This window comes from Scomber japonicus, chromosome 9, assembly GCF_027409825.1.
Source record: "Scomber japonicus isolate fScoJap1 chromosome 9, fScoJap1.pri, whole genome shotgun sequence".
In the NCBI taxonomy this organism is placed as follows: domain Eukaryota; kingdom Metazoa; phylum Chordata; class Actinopteri; order Scombriformes; family Scombridae; genus Scomber; species Scomber japonicus.
Genome location: NC_070586.1, coordinates 842,954 through 854,083, shown reverse-complemented (window position 1 = coordinate 854,083; position 11,130 = coordinate 842,954). Strand labels below are relative to the sequence as shown.

The following is an 11,130-nucleotide window of genomic DNA, read 5'->3' as shown; positions in this document are numbered from 1 at the left end:
AGAACCAGACTCAGAGTGGGAGAACATCTTTTAACAGGAAGAACCCTCAGAACCAGACTCAGAGTGGGAGAACATCTTTAAACAGGAAGAACTCTCAGAACCAGACTCAGAGTGGGAGAACATCTTTTAACAGGAAGAACCCTCAGAACCAGACTCAGAGTGGGAGAACATCTTTTAACAGGAAGAACCCTCAGAACCAGACTCAGAGTGGGAGAACATCTTTTAACAGGAAGAACCCTCAGAACCAGACTCAGAGTGGGAGAACATCTTTTAACAGGAAGAACCCTCAGAACCAGACTCAGAGTGGGAGAACATCTGCCTCGACCGGTTGGGGTTGAGAGGAGAGAGAGGAAGGAGAGGAAGGAGAGGAGAGAGGAGGAGAGAGAGGAAGGAGAGGAGAGAGAGAGAGGAAGAGGAGGAGAGAGAGGAAGGATAGAGGAGAGAGAGGAAGGATAGAGGAGAGAGAGGAAGGATAGAGGAGAGAAAGGAAGGAGAGGAAGGAGAGGAAGGATAGAGGAGAGAAGCACAATGAAAATCAACAATGAAGCTAGAAGGTCCGGGACTGGAATCTGTCATCCGGACGTCTCCAGGCCCAGATTACCTGTGAGACCAGAAAGCACAGACAACTCCGGGGAAGAAGTTTAGCTTATTGAAAACAAGAGTCTGTCATTTCACTGCTAAAATGAAATAAAGCAGAACACAGCTAGTTGTCTTTGTCTCAGTTGTTATTATTAGTAGTTAAATTCATATAAATCACTGAGTAGTTAACATTTATTATCATCAGAGAACGTTACATACTTTGGTTTTGGTGCCTGTTTCTCAGATATATTAGTGTATTTATGAATGAGAGGCATTAACTTAAAGCAGTGTGTATGAAGTTCACTCCATTTATTAGTTTATCTCACACTGACGTACTGCAGCAACGGGCCAATCCGCTCAGTGAGACGTCTCTGTTATATTTATGTGTATATATATTATTAGCATTTAAAACACTGAACAGTTCTTCACAGCTCATTTCTTACTGACTCTACAGGTGGCAACATTTATACAACACTTAAGACGCTAAATGAACTAAATGATACAAAAATATACAAACATAGATGATTGATCTGTGACATTTAAATAGATCTTAATTTACTATCATTCTAAAATACAAGAAACATTTTTTATTATTGACACCAAACATATCACATATCTATCTTTCCTCACTGCTCCTCACTGCTCCTCAAATTCCTCTCTGCTCCTCACTGCACATCTCTGCTCATCTCTGCTCCTCTCTGCTCCGTACTGCTCCTCACTGCTCCTCACTGCACATCTCTGCTCATCTCTTCTTCTCTCTGCTCCTCACTGCTCCTCACTGCTCCTCACTACACATCTCTGCTCCTCACTGCTCCTCTCTGCTCCTCATTGCTCCTCTCTGCTTCTCTCTGCTCCTCACTACTCCTCAGTGCTCCTTACTGCTCTTCTCTGCTCCTCCCTGCTCCTCTCTGCTCCTCACTGCTCCTCACTACTCCTCAGTGCTCCTCACTGCTCCTCACTCCTCCTCAGTGCTCCTTACTGCTCTTCTCTGCTCCTCCCTGCTCCTCTCTGCTCCTCACTGCTCCTCACTACTCCTCAGTGCTCCTTACTGCTCTTCTCTGCTCCTCCCTGCTCCTCACTACTCCTCAGTGCTCCTTACTGCTCCTCTCTGCTCCTCACTGCTCCTCTCTGCTCCTCGATGTTCCTCACTGCTCCTTGTTGTTCCTTACTGCTCCTTTCTGCTCCTCATTGCTCCTCTCTGCTCCTCTCTGGTTAAAAGCTTGTTATATTATCCATTGTGTCAGTAAAGTGAGGATGCTTTCAACAGTAACACCATGAATAGTTTTTATTGATGATCAGATCAAATCCATGTGAGAAGCACAAAAACACTGTGGGCTTCCACAGCTGGACAGATGTTATTAGATTGAAACATGAATAGAGCTGCATGCTGCTCATTGGATCCTGACAGTAACAACAGCAGAGTCAACTGAGACTAATCAATGAATCATGTAGAAGGAAAAATAACTGAGTGTTTGAGTCTGAGACAGATCTGCTTCACAGTGCAGAGTGTGTGTGATGTTTGATTTCAGCAGCTGATCTTCAGTCAGCAGAGTTTCTGTCCACAGGAGAGACTCTCCCTCCTACAGAGGAACCAGAGAGACCCTCCCTCCTACAGAGGAACCAGAGAGACTCTCCCTCCTACAGAGGAACCAGAGAGACTCTCCCTCCTACAGAGGAACCAGAGAGACTCTCCCTCCTACAGAGGAACCAGAGAGACTCTCCCTCCTACAGAGAAACCAGAGAGACTCTCCCTCCTACAGAGGAACCAGAGAGACTCTCCCTCCTACAGGAAACAGAGAGACTCTCCCTCCTACAGAGGAACCAGAGAGACTCTCCCTCCTACAGGAAACAGAGAGACTCTCCCTCCTACAGAGGAACCGGAGAGACTCTCCCTCCTACAGAGGAACCAGAGACTCTCCCTCCTACAGAGGACAGAGAGACTCTCCCTCCTACAGAGGAACCAGAGAGACTCTCCCTCCTACAGAGGAACCAGAGAGACTCTCCCTCCTACAGAGGAACCAGAGACACTGAACCAGACCAGACTCTAAACCCAGCATACAGAGGTTCAGTGAATGTGGTGTTGAAGGTGTGGAGGTGGATCAGTGTGTCAGAGGAGACTCTGTAGAAGGACAGAGTGCCAGCAGGACAGTCCACATACACGGCTACTCTGTCAGAGACATAGAAGGAGGAGGAGGAGGAGAAGGAGGAGGAGATGTGTGTTTTTGTCTTATTGTGAAGGACAGAGTAACCACTATAATCAGAGCAGAACAGACTCCAGGACTGATCATTTCCTCCAAACCAACAGTCATCTCTGTCTCCTCTCCTTCTGATTCTTCTGTAACTCACTGATACATCAACTCCTCCTCTCCTCTCGACCTCCCAGTAACAGCGACCAGTCAGATCATTTCTACTCAGCAGCTGAGGGTAGGAGTCAAATCTGTCTGGATGATCAGGATATGACTGATCCTCCTTCACACATGTCACCTTCCTGTTGTTATCAGACAGTTTGAGGAATCTGTTCATTGAGTTTGGATCCAGTTCCAGTTCACAGGCATCTGATGGAGAGAACGAGACACAATACAGCTGCAGTTTATCATCTGTTGATTTATTAACTACTTTACTGAAACCATTCAAACTTAAACCATCTCCATGACAACTGAGACACTCTATCACTGAGGAAGACCATGAGATGTGACTGAAAGCTTTGGACATACAGAGTAAGTGGACCTTTAACAGTTCAGTTAGAACATGAACAGTCAACATGACAGTGATATTCAGTAATATTCATGTTTGTTCATCAGGTTTGGTGTAAAGTGAAGGTCTTTGCACATCAAGTCTGTTATTTTCATCTCAAACTGTCGTCTGTTACAAACACATTTTAGTCCAAATGCTCCAAACAGCTGAAGTCAGTATGAATGAACTTTATCTGCAGGAGAGACATGAGGGACATTTTGGAGCAGGTAGCGCCACCATGTGGACATTTATAAAACATTTCTCTTTTAACTCCTGAACTGTGACCAACAGAAGGAAATGTCTGTTTCATGGATTCATTGGTTCAAGATAAATGTCAGTTTAGGCCACGCCCATTTCTGCCAAAACACATTTTCCATCATTTTGATCTTTTTTCACTTCTTTTACATATTTCATCCAGTTTTTCTCAAAGTTCTCATGAATCAAAGTGAAAACACACTCACACTTCCTCAGACCAGGTTTCAGTCTCTGCGGTCCACCATGGTCCATCCTGGAGGAAGAGACAAAGACACAATCAGCTTCATACACCTTCACTCATATCCACCATTAAACATGAACCACAGTCCCTCAGTTAGTCAGAGTGTCTGTCCATCTGTCCGTACCTGAGAGTGTCCACCTGTCTGTCTATACCTGAGAGTGTCCACCTGTCTGTCTATACCTGAGAGTGTCCATCCACCTGATGGAGGAGCAGAGAAACCGAGTCGAGCTAGAACTGTATAGTAGGTGTGTTCTATGTTAACAGATAAATGTGCAGCTACAGTCCACAGGGAGACCAGCCACACTTTTCTAAGAAGCATCAATAAAGTCATCAGGTTCACTCTGTGATTCTGATGATTGTATGAAGAGTTTTCAGACCTCAACATGATGGATCGTTCTTACCTCTGACCAGCAGATTTATGTCCATCGTTGAACTTCTTTGGTTCAAATAACGACCGCAGATTCTTGACAGACGGCCGGCTGAGTTCATCAGAGTCTGGTCTGTGCTGCTGGTTTGTCCTTCAACACAACACACACAGATGTTTGAGTGTGAATAATGATGGTGGAGTGATGTGAGTGGAGAACAGTGATGGACAGTTAGAGATCCTCATCTCACCTCTGAGCTTTGGTCTGGCTGTCATGTTCCCCACACAGAGAGCTTTTAGAGGGAGGGACTCCCTCCTCTCTGTCCTCACACTGATCCATAGCAGAGAAACACCTTCACACAAACACAACAACATGCTCATTCATTACAACCAGCTGCACATCACACAGGTCTGCACTGCTGTCTAACATCCTGTCATTATTCATTCCACCACCAGATGGAGCCAAAGTAACAAACTATTTAAAGACTTTCACTCAGCTTTAATGTTTAATAACTTAGTTTCTGAATGTTCCACTGACTTTTCATTTGCCTGATTAAATAACTGAATATCATGAATGAAAAGATGTTTTCAACAGTATTTCTGTCACCTTCTTTTTACACATTTCATAGTATATTATTATATGGCTTCTATTACCTGTTCATCATTAATCGCCCCACCTGTGAAACAAACTCCTTTTTTTGGACTGTGGACTGTTGCAACTGTGGATTAGTTATTATAATAACTGTCATAATGTTTGTCAGGTTCAAGATGACTGAATGAGGTGACCTTTGATACGACCGATTAAATGAATCAAACACACAATTACTGACTTCAAGAAACAGTTTTACAAAAACAACAGTCAATCACTTTAGCCTATTTATCTAAAGTTTAGTACAATGAATGTCATCATACCCAAACCCTTTAACAGCCAGGTTCAGTTGTTGGCAGGGTGCTGTACCATTTGAAAATGACCCAAAAGATGAGTCTAATCTTTATATTATATGGAGTACATACTGTATATTACATGTTCATACTCATATAACTCATTTTATAGTATTAGCAGTGAAAGTTCACATAGTGCTGTCATAGTGGAACAATGGGCAGTACAGTAGTAATATTAATATCAATGTACATTATTATTAGTAATAGTGTGACAGAGTTCACACATGAACTGCTAACTGCTCAGTAACACTTTAAAAACAAGCAGCTTCATTACAGTGTGCATATACAGAGAGATGTCTCTGCTTCTACAGGGTTAAATACATTTCTCACTTTACATCATATTCATCATATTTGTATTAATACACTGCCTACCTCTTCCTCGCGCTGCTTCTCTTCCGTGTTTCCCGACAGGTGAGTGAGAGAGAGATGTGACGCTCCTCTGCTTTGCTCTGTCAGCAGGATGGGACACACCTATTAAAGCCACAAGCTGTCAGTTCACATCTCTCTCTTTTCTCTGACAGACTCCTGCGTTGTTTCTTTGGTTGTTTTACTTTGTTCCACCATAAACACCCACACACCACAAATTCACTCATCCACTCCCTATAACACTGACTTTACACATTTATCTCTAAGTTTTATTAATTGTGATGACTTTGATGAATATAAATGAATGTCCCAAATGTGTTCAGGGTAGAATATTACCGCTTGTATCATCCTGTCATCCTGTGGCATCTGCTTCTCTCTGCTCCTCACTGCTCCTCTCTGCTCCTCACTGCTCCTCTCCGCTTCTCTCTGCTCCTCACTGCTCCTTTCTGCTTCTCTCTGCTCCTCACTGCTCCCCACTACTCCTCACTGCTCCTCACTACTCCTCACTGCTCCTCACTACTTCTCACTGGTTAGTCATTAAAGTGAGGATGCTTTCAACAGTAACACCATGAATAGTTTTTATTGATGATCAGATCAAATACATGTGAGAAGCACAAAAACACTGTGGGCCTCCACAGCTGGACAGATGTTATTAGATTGAAACATGAATAGAGCTGCATGCTGCTCATTGGATCCTGACAGTAACAACAGCAGAGTCAACTGACACTAATCAATGAATCATGTAGAAGGAAAAATAACTGAGTGTTTGAGTCTGAGACAGATCTGTGCAGAGTGTGTGTGATGTTTGATTTCAGCAGCTGATCTTCAGTCAGGAGAGTTTCTGTCTGAGAGACTCTCCCTCCTACAGAGGAACCAGAGAGACTCTCCCTCCTACAGAGGAACCAGAGAGACTCTCCCTCCTACAGAGGACACGGAGAGACTCTCCATCCTACAGAGGACAGAGAGACTCTCCCTCCTACAGAGGAACCAGAGAGACTCTCCCTCCTACAGAGGAACCAGAGAGACTCTCCCTCCTACAGAGGAACCAGAGAAACTCTCCCTCCTACAGAGGAACCAGAGAGACTCTCCCTCCTACAGAGGACACGGAGAGACTCTCCATCCTACAGAGGACAGAGAGACTCTCCCTCCTACAGAGGAACCAGAGAGACTCTCCCTCCTACAGAGGACCCAGAGAGACTCTCCCTCCTACAGAGGAACCAGAGAGACTCTCCCTCCTACAGAGGAACCAGAGAGACTCTCCCTCCTACAGAGGAACCAGAGAGACTGAGGAACCAGATGACCAGAACATAAATCCAGCATACAGAGGTTCAGTGAATGTGGTGTTGAAGGTGTGGAGGTGGATCAGTGTGTCAGAGGAGACTCTGTAGAAGGACAGAGTGCCAGCAGGACAGTCCACATACACTGCTACTCTGTTAGAGACAGAGGAGGAGGAGGAGGAGGAGGAGGAGGAGGAGGATGAGATGGATGTACTTCTGTTACTGTGCCAGGCAGAGTAACGACCATCAGAGCAGTAGAGACTCCAGGACTGATCGTTCCATCCAAACACACAGTCATCACTGCCTCCTTTCCTGCTGATTCTTCTGTAACTCACTGATATATAAACTCCTCCACTCCTCTCAACCTCCCAGTAACAGCGACCAGTCAGATAATTTTTACACAGCAGCTGAGGCCAGGAGTCAAATCTGTCTGGATGATCAGGATATGACTCATCCTCCTCCACACGTGTCACCTTCCTGTTGTTATCAGACAGTTTGAGTTCTCTGTTCATTGAGTTTGGATCCAGTTCCAGTTCACAGGCATCTGATGGAGAGAACGAGACACAATACAGCTGCAGTTTATCATCTGTTGATTTATTAACTACTTTACTGAAACCATTCAAACTAAACCATCTCCATGGCAACTGGGACACTCCATCACTGAGGAAGACAATGAGATGTGACTGAAAGCTTTGGACATACAGAGTAAGTGAACCTTTAACAGTTCAGTTAGAACATGAACAGTCAACATGACAGTGATATTCAGTAATATTCATGTTTGTTCATCAGGTTTGGTGTAAAGTGAAGGTCTTTGCACATCAAGTCTGTTATTTTCATCTCAAACTGTCGTCTGTTACAAACACATTTTAGTCCAAATGCTCCAAACAGCTGAAGTCAGTATGAATGAATGAACTTTATCTGCAGGAGAGACATGAGGGACATTTTGAAGCAGGTGGCGCCACCATGTGGACATTTATAAAACATTTCTCTTTCAACTCCTGAACTGTGACCAACAGAAGGACATTTCTGTTTCATGGATTCATTGGTTCAAGATAAATGTCAGTTTAGGCCACGCCCATTTCTGACTAAACACATTTTCCATCATTTTGAGCTTTTTTCACTTCTTTTACATATTTCATCCAGTTTTTCTCAAAGTTCTCATGAATCAAACTGAAAACACACTCACACTTCCTCACACCAGGTTTCAGTCTCTGCGGCCCACCATGGTCCATCCTGGTGGAAGAGACAAAGACACAATCAGCTTCATACACCTTCACTCATATCCACCATTAAACATGAACCACAGTCCCTCAGTTAGTCAGAGTGTCTGTCCACCTTTCCATACCTGAGCGTATCCACCTGTCTGTCCATACCTGAGAGTGTCCATCTGTCCATACCTGAGAGTGTCCACCTGTCTGTCCATACCTGAGAGTATCCACCTGTCTGTCCATACCTGAGAGTGTCCACCTGCCTGTCCATACCTGAGAATGTCCACTTGTCTGTCTATACCTGAGAGTGTCCATCTGTCTGTCCATACCTGAGAGTGTCCATCTGTCCATATCTGATTGTCCACCTGTCTGTCCATACCTGAGAGTGTCCACTTGTCTGTCTATACCTGAGAGTGTCCATCTGTCTGTTCATACCTGAGAGTGTCCAGTCTCCAGTGTGGATCCTTCAGTCCAGCAGACAGGATCTTCTCTCCTGAGTCTCCTGGATGATTGTAGCTCAGGTCCAGCTCTCTCAGATGGGAGGGGTTGGACCTCAGAGCTGAGGCCAGAGAAGCACAGCCTTCCTTTGTGATCAGACATCCTGACAGACTGAACACACACAACACTTCATCTAATGAGCTTAAAAACATTCTCAACTCAGTAAACAGGATTTTGTCCTTCAGGCCTTTATGTTGACACTCAGCGCCCCCTGCTGCATGTTGGTGTCATGCAGATACACATACTGTATACTTGATGTTACATCACTTCAGCTCAGACAGTACACTAAATATTTAAATATAAGTATTTATAATATAACTCTTCATGTAAACTAGAAACTGCGGTGACTCGGACTTGCGACTCGTACTCGAGTCGCACTTAAGTCGCACTACACATTGACTTCAGACTCGACTCGGACTCGAGGCTGGAGACTCGCAAATGACCATTATTTTCATGTTATCATTTATATTCTCATTATTTATTATCTGTCATTCGTCTTCTCTGTTTGCATTTGGGAAGTGATCTCTGGCTGTGACTGAGGCTGACAGTAAACACCAACATCACGCATGCGCCGTGTGTACGCGCGCATTTAGAGCAGAGCCCGTCTACTACTGTATACTGTATTAGAAACTCTCTGATTTCAAGACAATGGCGAGTGGGTGTTTTTTTCATTTTGTTATCTTTTACAATATTGCTAAAATACAGTTATTTCTTGTTAAAGAAAATATTTATGTTTTTTTCAGGAATGCACCATTGTGGGGGTGTTTTTTCATTTATTGTTAAAATGCAAAATGTTGTGTTATCAAAATACATTGTTGGTGTGATATATTTCTTTTATTGTATTTTACAGCATTGTTAAAAAAACTCTTGTTAAAGAAAAATACAGTTATGAGATAGAATTATTTGTTCCACATCACATTGCTGTAGATTCTAGTGAAACAATCATCAATACTGTCTTATATAGAGGATTTTACAGCTTATAGAATTTGAATTTGATTTAGTGTTTGCGAGAGACTTGAAACTTGACTAGGACTCTTAACCAGAGACTTGAGACTTGACTTGGACTTGCAAAAAATGACTTGTGAACACCTCTGCTTCAAATACACATTAATAAAACTGACCTGAGAGTTTCCAGTCCACAGTGTGGACTCTCCAGTCCAGCAGAAAGCTGCTTCACTCCTGAATCCTGCAGGTTGTTGTTCCTCAGGTCCAGATCTCTCAGACTAGAGGACTGGGAGCTGAGAACTGAGGACAGAGCTGCACAACTTCTCTCTGAGAGGTTACAGTGATTCAGTCTGGAGAAGAATTTTAATAAGTTAATTCACAGATATAATACAGTACTGTGCAAAAGTCTTAGGCCATCATTAGATTATTTGTTTTAGCAATGCTATAATGACCATATATAATTATTTCTCAGTCTCTTTATTAGAATACAACCAGAAAATACAGGAAATGTGTATGCTGTACTAAAAAATGAAAAAGAAAACTGCTTCTATAGGCTGCAGCAGAATTTAGTGTGACCTCCCATTACACTGGAGTAATAGCATGAACCTGGCTCTCTTTAACCTAAATGGAATGGAGCCTTAATTAATAATAATATTTAATAATTAATGTTACATTTTGTATACAGTAGTAGCCACTTCAAAGTTCCCCTCCAAGCTGAATGGCAGCTGACTCCCAGCCAAGTTCCAGCCAAGTTCCAGCTGAGTTCCAGCAGCTGGAACGACCCCCTCCTTCTTCTGGGCGTGTCTATCTTGTCCTCATTCATTGTAATACAGGCCATGACCAAGAGATGGCGCTTCTGTCACAAACTAGCCCACATTCTGATGGTCTATGAATTTTTACTGATCGGACTTTCGAAATTCATCGAATCAAATCAAAACATTATATAGCCTACTGACTGATTATTTATTAGTTTGGAATCTAACACAAATATATTTCAATTTTAGGCTCAGATCAATAATACGAAATGGGGAAAGCGGGTCACAGGACTGACACAAACAAACACAAAACAAGGAATTGAAAGGGTGATTAACCTTTCATTTGAGGCTGGTCTGAATATGTTCACATAAATTATGCCAATGAGAGGTGGGTAGTTAAGTGGACTTTGGTATGGAAGACTGTATGTCGCTTTAGATAAAAGCATCTGCTAACTTGTGAATTGTAGAACTGTTGAAAAGTGTGTGTGGGTTAGGGTTAGTGTGTTTGTAAAAGTAATAAAAGTGTCAGAAAAAGTCATTTTCTTGTGTCCATTTTTTTCGGAAAATTATTAACTTTCAATATTTATGTTATGGGATGCTACATTATGACAACATTATTTCAATTATTAGGCTATGTTTAATAACACAAAATAAAAGCAGAGGTGGGTAGAGTAGCCAAAAATTAAAACTACTCCTAGAAGTATAGTTTTTTCATAAACTTACTCAATTAAAAGTAATGGAGTAAATGTAACTCGTTACTACCCACCTCTGAATAAAAGTAAATGAATCCCATATTTTATACAGAACGGTGAGGAGGAATACAGTTGTAGTAGCCTATTCCTGCATTGAACAGACTCTGAGAGCAGAGGAGAGCAATGAGACGAGAAGTGTGACAGCAAGTTTTAGCTATTTTACTTTCTTTTGACAATGACATGTTGGATGATGATTTCTGAGTTAATCTGACAGG

The 11,130-nt window shown here is 42.7% G+C and overlaps 1 long non-coding RNA gene across 1 annotated transcript; it reads right to left on the bottom strand.

Moving 5' to 3' along the window:
- Window positions 1-1,846: 1,846 nt before the first annotated feature.
- Window positions 1,847-6,584, bottom strand: LOC128365027 (uncharacterized). The gene is made up of 2 exons (XR_008321791.1): window positions 6,536-6,584; window positions 1,847-2,181 (listed from the first exon to the last, which is right to left on the bottom strand). It is a non-coding gene; the product is annotated as an uncharacterized LOC128365027 (long non-coding RNA).
- Window positions 6,585-11,130: the final 4,546 nt, after the last annotated feature.